The following is a 14,949-nucleotide window of genomic DNA, read 5'->3' on the forward strand; positions in this document are numbered from 1 at the left end:
CCCCCTCTGCTACTTAAGTGACCAGATCAATATACCAGGAGTTTAACCAGTTACCGCCCGGCCAATAGCACAAAGGCGGCCAGGCGAGCAGCTCGTCCATCCGGGTGGATGCCATATGGCGTCCTATGAGGCATGCGCACTGCGCCTGCCTGCAGAGCCACGCAGCTGCGCGATCTGTCACTGACCGTGTACCTCGGACACAGGCGATGACAGATCTGTGTGCCGACCCGTTGCCAGTACCATGTGACCTGCTGTGACCAATCACAGCAGGTCACATGACAGTTGTATACAATGGATGGCTTCCTTTCATGCCATCCATTTTATACAAGTGTGGCTAGTTGTGAATGGTCACAGCGATCACATGCACACGCTGGGCCAATCACAGCCCAGCTGTGTCATGTGATTAGCTGTGGCCAAATCACAGTTAAGCGCAAACAAAAAACCCTGAATGAATCGATTTAATTCAGGTAAATACTTGCTTATAGCAAAGTAATTCTTTGCTATAAGCAAATTGTGTAAAAAAATAAAATAAAATACTGATCACTTCCCCAAAGTAGTACAATGTTACTATGGTAACATTATACTACTTTGGTCATATTGAAATATGAAAAAAAAACTTAAAAAAGAGAAACAAATTTAATAAAAAAAATAAAAAATAATTAAAAAACTATCCATTTTTTTTTCGTACTGTCACCAGTCAGTGTCCCTGATTACCTCCATGCCAGTTATATGATGATGCTCTGCTGTACTGCACTGCTGACAGTATGTAAAAACCAAAAATTGTGAAAATCATTTTTTTTATGTCTTCATTTCCAAAAAAATTACAACTTCAAAAAACTCACCATGCCTCTTATGAAATACATCGGACTGTCTAATTTGCAAAAAGTGGTCATTTGGGGGATATCTGTACTGTTCTGACATTCTTGGACCTCAAGAAATTAGATTGGCTGTCAGTACTTCAGAATTGATCAATTTTCAGATATATTCCATAGTTTGTGAACTCTATAACTTTCCTACAGACTAAATGATACATTCTAATTTGGGTTATTTTCACCAAAGAAATGTAGCAAAATACATTTTGGCCTAAATTTATGAAGAACAATTATTTATTTGCAAACTTTTATAAGAGAAACAAAGAAAAACGTGGGTCTTTTTCAAATTTTTTTTGTTAATTTAGCACAAAATAAAAAACCCCAGTGGTGATTAAATACCACCAAAAGAAAGCTCTGGTTGTGTGAAGAAAATTATAAAATTTTAGTTTGAATGACAATTGCGCGGTCATACAACATTGTACCCAAAGTGTGAGAGCGCTGAAACCTGAAAATTGGCCTGGGCAGCAAGGGGGTAAAGTGCCCTGTATAGAAGTGGTTAAATTACTTGATGCTATTCTAACTATTAAAAAGTGTTCCTTTATTTTTTTGATTAGTGTAAAAAAAATATATATATATATATATATATATACACACACATATATATACATGGGTCATGTGTTCAATTCCCAACCATGGTGCCTCCTGCATGGAGTTTGCATGTTTTCCCTGTGCTTGCGTGGGTTTCCTCTGGGTACTCTGGTTTCCTCCCACACTCCAAAGACATGCTGGTAGGTTAATTGGCTCCTGTCTAAATTGTCTTAGTTTCATCCCTGGCCAAGCAGGATCTACTGCATGGTAGGGGTTGAGGAAAGACCTGCCAACCTACCCTGTAAAATAATTGCTAAGAGAATTGGAAAAAGTCGCTTACAAGTGACAGTCCATGCAATCACCAAGGGTCAGATACGACTGAATGAATATATATATATATATATTTTTTTTTTTCCCCATCAAAACCACACTGTGTTTAAAAAAGAAAAATAATGAGTCTCATTTGTCTTTTTCTCCTTCATTTCTCTCATTATATATTTGTCAGTTTTCATTTGTTTTCATTTTGAATATTAAATAATTACGTTTTTGAAAAGACCAATATAGTTCAGAATATTATCAAAATTCTAGTTTAAAAAAAAACATATTTTTGGGTATTACCTGATAATGTAAGGAACAATGTTCTTATGGGAGAGTAACATTTTTATTTTTTTTTTAACATATAAAACCTGAAAATTACTATACCACCATTATTGTGAACAGTTGATATAAACATGGGGCATTTACCTCTGAATGTAGTTAGATAGGAATAATGTAGTTCAGCTGTCAGGATTTTGTTTTAAATGTAAATTTGAAATTGCCTTTCTATATTGATATATTAAAATGTATCCATAATAATTATTAAAAAATCAATATGCTCTCATTATCTGAATTGGTAACATGACTTCAAGCTAAAATGATTTTGAGAAGACCAATATTTGCTTTTGTACTGAAATGATGCATTGATCATTTTAGTGATAATTTGCTTCTCAGTGATATGTCATGTGTAAATATGTGTCTCATAAATGTTGAGATAATATAATTAGACCAACTAGTGGGTACTAATCTATATACATAAGTCCAATAACTTACTGGAATTCCTTCAGTTATAGTTACACTGCCTGGAAGCATTATCAACAAATATTTTTTAATGTAATTTATTTCAACCATCCTTCACAATGAATTAAACAAAGAAATTGACTGCTAAGTGGGAAAAACATTTTTAAAAAATGTGTGTGTTCCACACATATGAAAAAACTGTCTATATTGACATGTTATTGGTAGTTTGTGTACTTGTTTACCTTAAAACTAGAGATCAATAATGAGCCCAAATAAAGGTTGGTGAGATTTGCATTGCACTAAATGTGTTGATGTGATGATGATGTGATTTAACAAAACAAGGTCAATGTTCTATTTTCTTAAGATATGTACTCATGTGAATCCTTGGTAAATATTTATATAGCATTGGTTAGTTTTTTTGCATGCTATATCATTTATCAGTACCAATATCTGTGGAAATGTATTAAAGACCAAAAAAAATCATACATACATTAGTTAAAATTCTATTTTTTTTTTTAAAGGAGGGCATAAACCATTTTCGGAATTCATGAATATTCGTCTTATGACCTTTTTGAAATTTCCAAAGCAATCTATTTTGTCTGCCACTCCAAATCAATGAAGATGCAATGAGCCCTGGAAAGAATATACTTTGCTCTTTTGGAAGTCAATATGAAAAGCTGATGGAAATTCATAAGGATCTTAGCCATCACAATGTATCTATACTCCCTCAGTGGATTTATATGTTATATATTTTGTTATGTGGCTGATAAATCCCATTTAGAAACAATGAACTGGTAAATGGAAAAATTACTAAAGGAGGTTGATCATGTAAAAGATGCTACAGAAATATACACATTTGATGCATTTTGCTAAATATATGCTTGATAGGATAGAATTTTATATTAATTTATTTTCCCTTTAAGCTATTTTCTTTCAGCTATTCATTTTAAGAATGTGGGATATTTCTGTATTGTGTATTAAATGTGGAAAATAAAACCAAACACAACATTTACCGTATTTAGAAGAGTCTATAGCCAACACTTGAAGCAGGTGTTTATTTGGGAAAATGCTTTTAATTTTTTCTTCTTTTATATTAGTTGACATGCAAGGTTATATGTTATTACAGCATCTTATATTTGTAAAGCATAATCATATACCATTTCATGGTATAAAAGGCATACATAAGACATACCTACATTAATACAAAAAGGTTGGGTATACACATTAGTACACCTATAGGTCCAGATTACGTTCTGTGAGCATTCTGGGCAAAATATTTTGTGGGAACTCCAAGCCATTTTGAACAGATGGAAATAGATAAAATAATGAGAGGCTGAACATGCCTATGCTACACATTAATAGTTCTTGGAAGAGGTTTCTCTTTCCTTTTATTAGCATAGTTCACATTCATATGCAAATATCTGTGGAGTTTTTTTAAACCCATGAACCTAAGATTGCACAGGGAGGGAATCATGAACGTAATTAGAATGTTGGGACACAGTCTGATAAAGACAGGTTCTTTTGGTATAAATCTGAACTCCAGGCACAAACATTTTCAAACTCAGATTTGTTTCCTTGTAAAAGTAACGGTGACTGTGCTCTACATAGCTTGTGCAGAAAGCAGGGTTGTCAGAGGGGCCCATTAGGCTCCACCAACTTCAGGCTACTTCAGAAAAGCACAGAAGGAGGCAGAGACAAGACAAGTCACCCTGAACAAAGAGGGAGAAAGAGCAACTGTGGCTGATCTTTATTACAGGAAGCTCCTGCACACTTTGAATTGCTGAACAGTTATAGAAGAACTACACAAACCACACCAAGATTCAAGAAGAAAACACAAGACTCTTGTATTTAGACAATGTGGTTTATTTACTAAAGGCAAATAGATTTTGCAAGTGAACTTATATTATTTTTCCCAGAGCACAGAAAATGTGGTGAAGTTCTGATAATTTCCATCATCCAATCTTGTGCAATACATTTTTTTTTAATTTTCTCTGAACTTGATTGGGTATATTTTACAAAGTGAAGTTTCAACTCCATTTATTAAGCTCTGGAGATAATGAGTACAACTGCAAAAGTGCACACACTTTTTTGTCTTTAGTAAATCAACCCTGATACATCCTTATTCCAGAGTTCAGCTTTAAGGGTCAGGAGGAGAGTAATATGGAAGATCTTGTAGGTAGAGGAAACAAACATAGTGGTAAGCATGCTAGAAGCAAAAAAATAGATGCTGTACAGGGATTGCATAGTATAGAGGCAAAAGAGAGAAACAGTACAGTTAGGTACTGGGTACGAAGGAGAGTTGAGAAACAGAAAAGAGGTGAATAGAGAAACAGTATGGGTAGTGTTAGAAGCAGATAGTAGAATCACTACTTTAAAATGCTGGAAGTAGAAAGGAGGAGGATTACAGAGAAGCACAAGCACTGCAAAAAAATAAAAAATGGGGGCTAGGAGAGGGGCAATATGAGAGGAAATTGCCTCCCCTCTATTACTTCCTGAATCAATAAAGTAGTGGTGCCCAGCTTATAAGCTAATGGCAAAAGATATGCATAATATGCGATGTGTTTTGTCATAAAACCTTGGCGATGTCAAGGGAAACATTTCAAAATAGGGGCATCACGAACATGTATTACCTACAGACTATAGATGATAAATATTTATTTATGTTGTTAAAGTCCAATTATGAACTATTTTTTTAATGCCCCCTCCCAGACAGATTACTAAATAAAAATAATTTTTCTTGGAATGTCTCCCCAGCAATCCTCCAGTACCTCTTCTCCTCCACAAGATGTCCTCAATCATCCTAGTTTAATGGCTCTCAATGAAGAAGATGGATTTTTGACGAACGCGGTGTCAGACCACTGCCCATTTCACCAACTTGTGACAATTGACTGGTCAACCGCACACTGCACTGTCACTGATATGCAACAATGAAACGCTCAGTCCTACCCTGCACAAAAAGATTTTTTAGCTCTAGAGACCACAATCTACATGCCAGCTGGCTGAGAGCAATTATCATTGGGTTTAGTTAACTAAGCAATAAACCCTTTAAACTGCCACCACCTAGTTTACTGGAAAGTAGGAAACTTTCACAAAATTATCAATAACAATTATGATTTTAAAATATACAGTCATGGCCGAAATTGTTGGCACCCTTGATATTTTTCCTGAAAATCAAGTATTTCACACAAAAAAGGTATTGCATTAACACATGTTTTGCTATACACATGTTTATTCCCTTTGTATGTATTGGAACAAATATAAAACAGAGGCAGAAAAGCAAATATGACATAATGTCACACAAAACCCCAAAAATGGGCTGGACAAAAGTATTGGCACCCTTAACTTAATATTTGGTTGCACACCCTTTGGAAAACATAACTGAAATCAGTCGCTTCCTATAACCATCAATAAGCTTCTGACACCTCTCACCCGGAATTTTGGACCACTCTTCCTTTGCAAACAGCTCCAGGTCTCTCTTATTGGAAGGACACCTTTTCCCAACAGCAATTTTAAGATCTCTCCACAGGTGTTCAATGGGATTTAGATCTGGGCTCATTGCTGGCCACTTCAGAACTCTCCAGCGCTTCTTTGCCATCCATTTCTGAGTGCTTTTTGACGTATGTTTGGGGTCATTGTCCTGCTGGAAGACCCAGGATCTTGGACGCAAACCCAGCTTTCTGACACTGGGCCCTACAGTGCGACCCAAAATCCTTTGGTAATCCTCAGATTTCATGATGCCTTGCACACAGTCAAGGCACCCAGTGCCAGAGGCAGCAAAACAACCCCAAAACATCATTGAACCTCCACCATATTTTACCGTAGGTACTGTGTTTTGTTCTTTGTAGGCCTCATTCCGTTTTCGGTAAACAGTAGAATGATGTGCTTTACCGAAAAGCTCTATCTTGGTCTCATCTGTCCACAAGACGTTTTCCCAGAAGGCTTTTGGCTTACTCAAGTACATTTTGGCAAACTGTAGTCTTGCTTTTTTATGTCTCTGTGTCAGCAGTGGGGTCCTCCTGGGTCTCCTGCCATAGCGTTTCATTTCATTTAAATGTCGACGGATAGTTCGCGCTGACACTGATGCTCCCTGAGCCTGCAGGACAGCTTGAATGTCTTTGGAACATGTTTGGGGCTGCTTATCCACCATCCGGACTATTCTGCGTTGCAATCTTTCATCAATTTTCCTCATCCGTCCACGACCAGGGAGATTAGCTACAGTGCCATGGGTTGCAAACTTCTTGATAATGTTGCGCACTGTGGACAAAGGCAAATCTAGTTCTCTGGAGATGGACTTGTAACCTTGAGATTGTTGATATTTTGCCACAATTTTGGTTCTCAGGTCCTCAGACAGTTCTCGTCTCCTCTTTCTGTTGTCCATGCTTAGTGTGGCACAGACAGACACACAATGCAAAGGTTAAGTGAACGTCTCTCCTTTTTATCTGCTTTCAGGTGTGATTTCTATATTGCCCACACCTGTTACTTGCCCCAGGTGAGTTTACAGGAGCATCACATGCTTGTAACATTCTTATTTATCCGCAGTTGTGAAAGGGTGCCAATACTTTTGTCCAGCCCATTTTTGGAGGTTTGTGTGACATTATGTCGAATTTGCTTTCTTTCCTCCCTTTTTTTGTTTTGTCCCAATACACACAAAGGGAATAAACATGTGTATAGCAAAACATGTGTTAATGCAATACGTTTCGTGAGAAATACATGATTTCCTGGAGAAATATCAAGGGTGCCAACAATTTCGGCCATGACTGTATGTCTGAACAAACACTGTCACAACAGATAGGTATATTCAGAGATTTATCATGATGTAGCGCTCTTCAAAAGACAGGGATTCTTTAAACCCCCTGGCGGTATTCCCGATTGTAGCTCGGGGTTAACTTTCAGTACAAAAAGCGGTAACCCTACAGGGATTACCCTGTAGCGTTGCTCTGGGATTCCCTCTATCACTTACCTTGTCTTTTCCTCCCGCGATGTCCCCCATGCAGTGTCCCTGGCCATCTCCTCCGGCCAATGCCGGCATCTGTCTTCCGGGTTCCGATCCCTGCGAGTGTCGGGACATACAGAACTTATGGGGGACGGAACCGGCGGGAAATTTAAAAATGTTAAAAAGTGACATTCACTAATACACTAAAATAACATAGTATAACATTACTGTATGAAAGCATTTCACATACATTTTGCCCTGAGTGCTTTGTCCTGTGCCCTGCCTGCATTTTTACTGTTCTTTCTGCCTTGAAACTGAGAAACGTCCATGGCGTCCAAAAAGCGTCCCTTTAGGTCAAAAGCGGTTTTAGACCAGCTAGAGAACAGCGATAGTAAATTAGAACTACTTGCAGAACTGAGATATTTCCATGCAAAAAAATGTACCGCTTTGAGCACAGAAATATTGACATAATCAGAAAAGATGAAAATGGTGCAAATAAAATATTTACAAAAAAAGGTATTACAAAGAAACAAAGATACAATAATGCAACAGAGAAATAAAAAGGAGCTGAAATTGGAAATACTTGTAAGTTCTGGTTTCAGCAGACTTCAGTCAATAAGCAAGGTGATATATTGGCTCTCATAACTTGACAGATCTGCCTTTGTTGATGGTACATAAGAGCTATCCAATGTGGTTGCAATCCACTTTTCTTTGGCATCCAGGGGGTATTAAAATAGACCCTCTGACCAATTAAGTGTTATGGTCCGCTAACCTGCATATTATTGTCCAGCATTAAATTAGCTTTGAAATGGATATAAATATGCCAGGTTTGGGATGTCTACTTTACTAGGAGGGAAAAAGTGAGCCAGTAGTTCCCCATATGGTCTACTATAGGGGTGTTTGGATTTAAAATGCTACAAATTAATCGTTGGAGTTATGTCCTTATTTTTGCTGTGCTATTATTTACTGAGTTATGAAATATACTGAAGTTTAAGTCTTGACTAATAACCAGTCTATCAGTAATGTGTATTGCTATGCTATTTATGATAGGGAGGAGAGCTGGCAGTTATCTGTTAAAACTCCCATCACTAAAGCGGGCAAGTAAGACAGCTTTATGGGGAATTGGGATGTGACTTTGTAAGAGGTGTCTGGTTATGGATTGTAGAAACTGAAAGGGGAGGGGGGAGTCACTGTTGCTTTGCCTCTTCTTCTGACAAAATGGCAAGGATGAACTGAGCAAAATGGCTGCCACATACTACTTTCCATGGGCACACAATTGTTAGATTACATTTTCCTCCAAGACCATAGCATTGTTCTTATTATGATTTATAAATGTATACACAAAGATACAACATAATTTGAAAGTTTCCAAGGCTGCCAAGAAAATTGACAGTTGGTGGCTAGGTCAGAAATATTATCAACGTTTTAGCACTGCATGCATCCATTAACTGGCAACAAAACAGCTGTACTCAAAAGTATCAGTAGGCAACAATTGAAATGCCTTTATAGCTCATCAGTTCAGAGCAAACCATAAATGATGGCCCTAGAATTACTGATACTACTCTGAAGTTTACAGCAATATACAGTAAAAAATGTGTGGCACAATTGTGGTTTACATACATGTGCATGCCCTTTGTGTGCAGAGTAATGGATTTCCTTTTAATTTTTAAAATAATTTTCTGTTTTTATTTTACACTTAACATTATTGCTATTACAAGGGGGCTAACAAACCCCCTATGTGATATCATTGATCAGGTGACAGGTCCTCTTTATGAACATAGCAGTGCTCTCAATCAGCTATACACCCAATTTTCTCCTCTGAAGTTTTGTGAGCACTTCCAATTCACTCACTGCAGAGGAGATGTAATTGGTCTCCTCCAGCTCACCATTCTGACAATAGATGTTTAAGTACTGGACTCCTGGAAGAAGCAAGAGAACCTGAGAACTACCAGGAGGCACGGGGGGCAGGTGTCAGTCATATAGAAGTGATTTGGGCAGTAGATCAACTGTCCATAATACTTACATAAAAGCCCAGAGCTCAAAGAAATACAATTTAAATAGGCTGGCAGCTGCTACTGCCATGAGCCTATTTTAATTTATTCACTTTTTGGACATTCAATTCACATGTAAAGAGCTGAACTAGTTAGGGAACCACAGAAGGACACAGCAGTGTAAAATTGTCCAGCAGCAGGACATTTTTAAAGAGGGATAATAGTACAAAATGTACAAGAGAAACAGAGTACTGGAAAGCATTTTACTACACTAATTAGGAGACTGCAGATGATATAATAGTGCCAAATTATCCAGTAATGTGAAATTGGCAGCAGGGCAATTTTATTGAGCGAGGAATAAACCAATTTTGCTAGGAGCAAAGGGTTTGATTTTCTAAAAGCAAATAGGCTGATCACTTTGCAAAGAGAAATTTTCACTTTACAAGGGGACTTTCCCTTTAGCTAAATGAATGAGTTTAAATTCTGCTGACTTCTAACTTGCTATAATGTGCAAGCAAAAATACTGTTCTTTTTTTTCCTTGCACATGATTAGAAATTCTTTGCACAGTTAATTTTCACCACACTCACTAAGCTAAGGGAAAAATCAATTTGCAAAGTGAACAGCCTATTTTCTTGTAATAAATCAACCCCAAAGAATACAATCTTTGGTTTTATTACAAGAATTTAATCAGTGCAGAAAAAACAGCAATGTAAAATTGACTAGCAGCAGTAGCATGCTGTGATCAAAACACAGCTCCAAGAAAAGACAGTCAATAACAAGTAAATGTTCCACTTTAAGTACCCCAAACTTAAAAAAGGCCCTATAAAGTAAAATAACAATCAAAATCCACAAAATAAATGAAAACCCCCAAATACCACACCTAAAACAAAAACCTGCTTTTGCAGCAAAAAAGGGAGTTTAACTTGAAATAAAGGCCATATCATTATAAAACAAAAACAATAGGTCCCAAAGCACCACCCTCAAAACAAAACCTATTTTTTAAAGGAAAGTCTTGCAGCAAGAAACGTTTGCTAGGGGTTTAACAGTAGCTAAAAGTAACCTTGACCTCAAGCCAAACACAAAATAAAATAAAAGACCCTAATAATATAAATATAAAAGGCAGCAAAAAAGTTGATTGTCCAAAGAGCTAACAATCAGAATTAATGTACCAAAAGACTCCCCCAGTGGTAATGTATTGCAGCAATGAGATATTACATGTATATTCAAGAGAACATTTTTGTAAAAGAATTATCAGCTTTATTACATACACATATTTTGTATAAAATACATACATTTTAAAGGAACATCGCTCTGACATCATTCTTACAAAACAACGTTCTTCACAAGGTCAAAGACCACTCAGGAAGGAATAGAAAATTATTCCAATGTGTTTCGATCATTCCACATTTTAGATCTTCTTTAAGGGGCATAAAAATAAGGAAAGTTTCTGGTAAACATGTAAACAGTAACAGGTGAATATACCAAAAATAAACAATTGGTCAATGGAATTTTTGTCTCATAACCAAAGATAATACAAAAACATATGTTAGAGCAATTATAGAATGGATGACATCTGGGATGAGACACATTGATCCATGTCCCGGCGTAATGTACCATCCAAAAAGCAAGAGTGGTCAGATGTAAATCATCAGGAACCAATGGCAACTAGGAAGCACCAAATAACCCCCTAATTGGACTGTAGGTAGTATAAAAAATGAAATTAATTAGATTAAAAAAGGAAATAAAAAAAGTAAATCAAACTAATTGAATAGACCTGCTGCGGACTAAATTCAAAATGATCCATAAAAAATAGAAAATGGAACTGACCGTGTCAAAATCAGGCCAATATGCAAAATAGATGGGATTTCACTTGATGATAAATGTGACAACTCAATGCAATAAAGTGGAAGGTTGAGATACTATTTCCGTCAAAAGATGGAGATATAGGGGGTGTGCATGCACGGCCGGCTCCGGAGATGGACGCTCAGCGAGGAGAGCTCCGGCCTCCCGCCAGCCTGACAGCGGCACACTCAGACCCTAGGGAATCAAACCACCGCTGACTGCTCACTTACCCCTCGCCATCCGAAGGGGTGATGACCCGCCCCCGCAAGACCCCAGGGAATCCAGGGAAAATTACTAGATTCTTCCCTGCAATCTCCTCAGGCTCCCAAGATGGAGCTGGCTGCACAGCAAACGGTCTCACAGCACAGCAGGAGGAGAACACAGGATCGCAGACAGCATCACCCAGATGCCAGGCTGAGGAGATCATTATACCCAGGGGACCCGGGTGAGTTGTCTCCCCCCCTGTTCCCCACATCTAATAGCCCTGCTAAATCCAGGCCCAGAATAGACACAGGATCACCCCTGACAGACAGTCCTCCCCACCAGCCGCAATTCAGACAGAAAGCACTCTATCTTTAATTGAATCCTACCCTGCCTCTGACCAGCCTATCACAGAGATTGCCATGAAAAACATGCTCCTATCTCTGCGCCAAACACTATATAATGACATGATGACATCATTATCGCAAATCTCAAATACGGTTCAAATGCATGAGAAGCGTATCCGCCATATTGAGAACAAACTAGGAGAAATGTGTACCACACACAATGACCTCATAGATGCTCACGCAGATTATACAGATGACAATCGAACAAATCAATCTCAAATTGGCAGATTTAGAAGATTGCTCCAGGCGAAACAACATCAAATTCCATGGCATACCGGAATCCGTCACCTCAGAAGCCATTGTCCCATATATTCAACAGTATATGAAAAATTTAATCCCTGCCCTCACAGACATGGAGCTAGCAATAGATTGAGCAGATTAAATCCCCAAACCATCATTTCTACCAGCGTCGGTACCCAGAGATACACTGGTGCGTATACATTTTTATCATGTAAAAGAAAAAATTATTCCCGCAGCAAGAAATTCCACCTCAACTCCCTCAGACCAAGCAAACATTAAATTGTTCGCAGACCTATCCAAAGCCACACTCGCCAACCGTAAAAAGCTTGTCACCATAACTAAAGCTTTACGGAACCATGGGATTGGATACCAATGGGGCTTTCCCACAAAGCTAAATGTCAAACACCAAGGCAAATTTTACACAATCAAATCTCTGGAAGCAGGCATCGAGTTACTGAAAACATGGAACATCATTCCAGTGGACTCCCACCAACCAACACCCAACAGGCCACAACGGATGGAAGCAGAATGGTCATAAACCCACACACAAATCTACTCTCTTCTAGCCCACTACCCTGGGCCTCACCAAAGCATTAGCTGGCGATCGGCCCTAGATCGAATACGTCAATCTTTCAAGTTCATCTCAAACATGAGCTCCCGTGTGAGTCATGCTTATCCGTGCCTCCTCAGTCTACAGTAGCTGTTTTTGCTACACATGTTACCTGTGTTTTTTACAGGTCTTTTTTTACCCCTGTTCTATCCCCAACCTACCAGTCAACATTCGCCAACATCACCCCTCTCAACGAACCCACTTACACAAGTGAACACTCTCACTACAACCAAGACCAACCCAAACCCAGTAAACTACATACTCAATGGTCCACCACCTCAGTCAAGAGGAACAATGCACATCTTCACAATTCCTGAACCACCACCGCAATGAGATTTTAGCCATCTACTACCAACAATATGATTACTATAACCTCGCTAAACATCCAGGGCCTCAACTCCCCTTTCAAAAGATCTTTGCTCTCAAGAGAAATCTGCTCCATACATCCGGACATTCTATTCCTACAAGAGACCCACTTTGCATCATCCAAAATTTCTAAACTCAACATTCTCCACTTCTCCACAATGTACATGGCAACAAATCCCAAAAAGAAAAATGGCGTCATTGCAGCCATAAAAGACTCCCTACAATTCCAACTCATCTCTGAAATATCAGACCCACAGGGACGCTACCACATATTAATATGCAAAATTAGCGATACTCCATACACACTGGTGAGCGTCTATGGTCCCAACACCAACCAACTCCAATTCTTCAACAAACTTAATTTCATCATCGCTCAACATAGAAAAGGCAGAATACTCATCGGCGGTGATTTTAACATCATCGGCAACCCTCTTCTGGACTCTTCATCCAAAAAAAGAGCTTCAAAACAGTCTCTTAACCAATTTCTTCATTCTAATGACCTTTACGATATCTGGAGATGTCAACACAGTACAGAAAAGGACTATACTTATTACTCTCCATTCCACTTTTCCTACCCGAGAATCGACTTCTTCATCACTGACAAGTGGACCCTACAACACGTCACTTCCTCCAAGATCGGAACTATTACATGGTCAGACCATGCTTCAATCACCATCTCCCTTGATGACATACCACATTCCAAGATTCCCCGAATATGGCGTCTGAATGCGACCTTGTTGAAAAATCATGACTACAAACAACAAATACTAGATGCCCACAAGACATTTTTTGAACTTAACGACACACCTGATATTTCCATATCCATTCTTTGGTCAACCTATAAAGCATACATGAGAGGTATTTTGATTCAATTAAATTCCCGTATTACCAAAAATAGAACCCAACAAATAGACGAACTCCTCGCATCAATTAAATCAAATGAGGAAAAAAACAAAAAATCCCCAGACCAAGCAACCTCCGCATCCCTCACTGGAGACAGAAACAAACTAAGATCCCTCTTACTATACAAATATGATCTAAATATCCAAAAAATGAAAGCCAAATTCTACTCATTAGGTAACAAAGCTAGCTCACTATTATCCAAAACAATAAAACAAAAATGTTTAAAATCCAAAATAGCTTCAATTAAACATCCGTCTACAAATTCCCTTCACACTAACCCACAAGAGATAGCTAACACCTTTGCAGAATATTATCAAAACCTATAGAACCTCAAACATGACACAAACACCACACAACCGACAGTCACATCCATTCAACAATTTCTCCACACGACCAACCTCCCCGATTATTCCCGGGCCAACTTGACGCCATCTCTATCCCTATTTCCCCCAAAGAAATAGAAACAAACATCAAAACACTCCCACTCAACAAATCTCCAGGAAATGATGGATACCCTAATGAACACTACAAACATCTATCCACAGACCTATCCCCATATCTGTCCAAACTTTTTAACCATGCCGCCGCAACAAGCTCATTTCCCAAGGACATGCTACAATCCATTATAACGACCATTACAAAACCCGGCAAAGACCCTCAACTGGTCCAAAATTACAGACCAATCTCACTACTCAATACTGACATAAAATTATACGTGAAAATTATATCTCGAAGACTTCTCCCATACTTCCCCAATCTTATCCACCCAGACCAAGGAGGTTTAATCCCAGGCCGTCAAGCACCCGATGTGACCAGAAGACTAATTTCCCTCATACACAACTTAGAAAACACCAAATGTCCCTCCTTACGCTTATCTTTGGACACAGAAAAAGCATTCGACCGGATACATTGGCAATTTATGCAACTCACTCTCCAAAAATTTGGTATCACAGGCTGGATGCTTAACGCCATCTTATCATACTCACAACCATCTGCTAG

The sequence above is a fragment of the Staurois parvus genome, unplaced genomic scaffold (genome assembly GCF_062004578.1).
Source record: "Staurois parvus isolate SC_StPar_1 unplaced genomic scaffold, SC_StPar_1.0 ptg000153l, whole genome shotgun sequence".
Lineage (NCBI taxonomy): Eukaryota > Metazoa > Chordata > Amphibia > Anura > Ranidae > Staurois > Staurois parvus.